This window comes from Pistacia vera, unplaced genomic scaffold, assembly GCF_008641045.1.
Source record: "Pistacia vera cultivar Batoury unplaced genomic scaffold, PisVer_v2 Contig678, whole genome shotgun sequence".
NCBI lineage: Eukaryota > Viridiplantae > Streptophyta > Magnoliopsida > Sapindales > Anacardiaceae > Pistacia > Pistacia vera.
Genome location: NW_022196532.1, coordinates 1,164,360 through 1,167,759, shown reverse-complemented (window position 1 = coordinate 1,167,759; position 3,400 = coordinate 1,164,360). Strand labels below are relative to the sequence as shown.

Sequence of the window (3,400 nt, the reverse complement as noted above, 5' to 3'; positions counted from 1 at the left end):
TGAATGCAATTTGATTTGAATTATGGCCCCCGTGGATCAAGCCGCGTTGAAGAAGAAGACGGCCGTTTCCAGGAGCTGGATTTTGCTTGACCAGAAAGACAGACGAGCACTATCCTTGATGTAGACAAGTACTTATGCGACGAGTTCAGATTCACGCTAGAGATCTTCGGATTCTTGATCTAGTTATCCTATCCTTCGACCATTCGGAAGAGATAAAGTGATTGTTCTCAATTTGGAGGTGATTGGATTTCAGTTCAAACGGTGCGTTTTTGTTCTCTGTTTGAATTGTTTCAGCCGGCTGATTTTGTTTCTTTCTTTTTGTAGCACATTAAAGCGATTATTACTCAGAGGAGGTGCTGTTAATCATTACAGGCTCTCAATTTTTTATCATTTTGTTTGAATTGAAGTGAGTTTTTAGGTTTAATTTGTTTTTTTTATTAGGTGTTACTTAGAGATCCACTGGATGAATGTGATTCCAATTGTGGAGCAATTGCAAAGACGATTGGCTCCTGATAACCAACGAGCCAAGGCCAAGGAGAAGAAGAAGAGCATCCTGGAGTGAGAAATGATTTTGAAACTGGTGAAGAAAACGGTACATCTTCTCAACTCAATGATTTTCTGCTTCTGGACTGTTTGATTTTAGCTTCTTGTTATCATATTGGCAAGTTTATAGAATCAAAATGGTTTGTTTTGGTTTTTTATTTGTCTCGTGCAATGCAGAGTTTCCATTTGAATTTCGTGATTAGAAGTTGCTTTAGAAGTATTTGTAGTTTTCTTGATGCCCGTACCAGAGAACTGGAGACCGATAATTTCTGCTCTAGATGAGTTGACCTCCAAGGTAAAGCTTTCCTGCTTGATTAGTTTTTGTGAAAGATTCAGTTGTTTGCCAGTCTTTCAAAGTTATTAGTTTTTAATCGAGGTTATATTTACCTTCACTTAATGTTCTGACTAGTAATAGGGTTTAGGTTGAATCCCTTTGCTCCTTTACTAAAAGTTCAATCACAATTTCTATGATTAGCAGTCGTAATTGGATAGGGTGCGTAAGTTGAAAACTGCATGACAAGATTGACAAACCGGGTTCAAAAGGTATGATTTATTGTTCATATTTACATGGAATCTTGGTATTATATAGCATTGGAGTGAGTTCCTCAATCTTGCTCGCATAAAAGATATTCTTTGCTTTTAAGAGGTTTGCTAGTGATTCTATTTAGGCTGGTTTTAGGATATATAAATTACTTGTTTGAGCCATCTCTGCATAGAAATGGAAATGTTATGATGTCTAACAATTAACATGGAATGCAATTTCCTAAATAGTGAATACATGTAAAAAGAATAAACTTTGCTTGGTACGTCTGTATTTTAGATCAGTCATCAGTGAACAGGGAATATACTATGCTTTCTTTAGGGATTAGATCATAGATCATAGCTCATATCTTCTCATGATTTTGTCTTTCCCTATCATAAACATTCATGATTTTGTCATTCCCTATCAAAAACATTCTCATGATTTTGTCTTTTCCTATCGAGAACTCTTAGGTTGTTCATTCCTTATCAGAAACATTTCATGATTTTGTCTAAAATCATATTTCTCTACACACGACAGAGTAGATTTTTCTTCCTCAGTAAGGATTTGGCAATCCATGTCAGCTTGCTTAAAAGTTATTCTGTTTGAACCTCTCTCTCTACCTTGAGGATTTTTGCTGAGAATTTATTACACATTTAACTATTACGTCATTTGAAAGGGGCTTAAATGGATCTATTAACTTAGGTTCAATTCTACACTGGGTAATTGAAAGAGAATAAGCTGAAAACAAGTTACAAAACTGACTAGAAAAACAATGAAGGGCTAATGGGAGTGGAACAGAGGATGGGTTCAATATTTACTTCAATCGGTTACAAATCAGTCCAATCAGTCAACCCAACCAAGCCCATAAATTGGACCATTGCATTCCACTTTGCTGCATAATGGTAATGTAGACTTTGAACTGATAGATCAAACACTAGAGAGTGCCGCGCTCCATCACATTCTTTTTTCTGGTTTCCGAATTTATTTCTGTTTTTAATGTTTCTGTTTTGCATAGGTTGAAATATCGTTAAAATCTAAGGTTAGAGCCAGTAAAGCTAAATAGTAAATGCTACCCTTTCATTTGGACTTAAATCTTTCTAAAAATTGTGTTCCCAGGTCAGGGATGAACTTGAACAACTTCTAGATGATGATGATGATATGGCGACCTTTACTTGTCAAGAAATTGGCTGTGCCATCTTCACCTGCCAGTGGCTCTGGTGCTCCTACTTGGTTTCTTAACTCTCCAACTATAGGTTCAAAAATATCTAGAACAAGTGCAGCAACAAACTCAGAGGAGAATGATGTGGATGAACTGAAATGCTGCTTGAGGTTATAAACTTGACTGACAGTGAATGTCACAGGACTTATTTAACCAACACAATTGTAGATTGAGTTACGGATTATTTTGCAGGTTACTTTATGCAAATTGATGGCACACTGAATAAATTGGCCACGGTAAGCATCACACCGTGAACTTCTCTTTGGATTAGCAAATGAGTGAAAAAGGAGGAAATTATGAATTTATCTGGAATCATCCAAGGAGGACTTTTGGACAATGATTCTTGTATTTTATTGCTGATGCTTATGCTAATATTCTTTTCTTACCAGCTGCGTGAATACAAGAGACACTGAGGATTACATAAACATTCAGGTGAGTCGACAATTTATTCTAAGTTTTGATGAAATGAGGTAATAATATTTCTTAAAATGTTTTGTTAAATTGAGGGCTCTACTCTATCAGTTCAATCGTTGCTTGTTAACATCCTTATGGTATTTGGAGAGAAAAAAAGTGTTTTGATAGTTGATTTATTTCATGTTGCAGCTTGATAACATCGAAATCGCTGATTAGGTGATGTCTTTTGAATCTGATCAAATCCTTTTCTCTGCTCATTGTTCTAGTGCTTATTATTCTTTACTTTAAAGCTAGCTAGAAATCCTAAAATATTTGTCTGGCAGTGCAGTTTTATTGTGTGATAATGATGGATTTTTATTAGTGCCAGTTAGAGCTTTTCTAAGTTCTGGGACTGTTTGCTTGTCGGTATATTCTTTGGTGGCTGCAATATTTGGCATGAACATCCCCTATACGTGGAAGACTGAACATGGATTGTATTTAAATGGGTAAGTATAGTACATCTCGATTATCAAACCAAAACACGGCCTCAAAATCTAAACCAAGGCAATCGCCTAGGTCTTCACAAAACAACTAATAACTAATAATTCTCATCTTCTCTGAAATTTTTGACTCTAGGTGGTCATCGTCACCGGTATAGTTTGTGCACCCTTTTCTCAATAATAATCTTCTATGCTCGGCACAAAGGTCTTGTCGGGTCTTGA

The 3,400-nt window shown here is 36.0% G+C and overlaps 1 pseudogene; it reads left to right on the top strand.

Annotated features, from left to right (window-relative positions):
* On the top strand, positions 1 to 3,400 carry LOC116113290 (annotated as a pseudogene).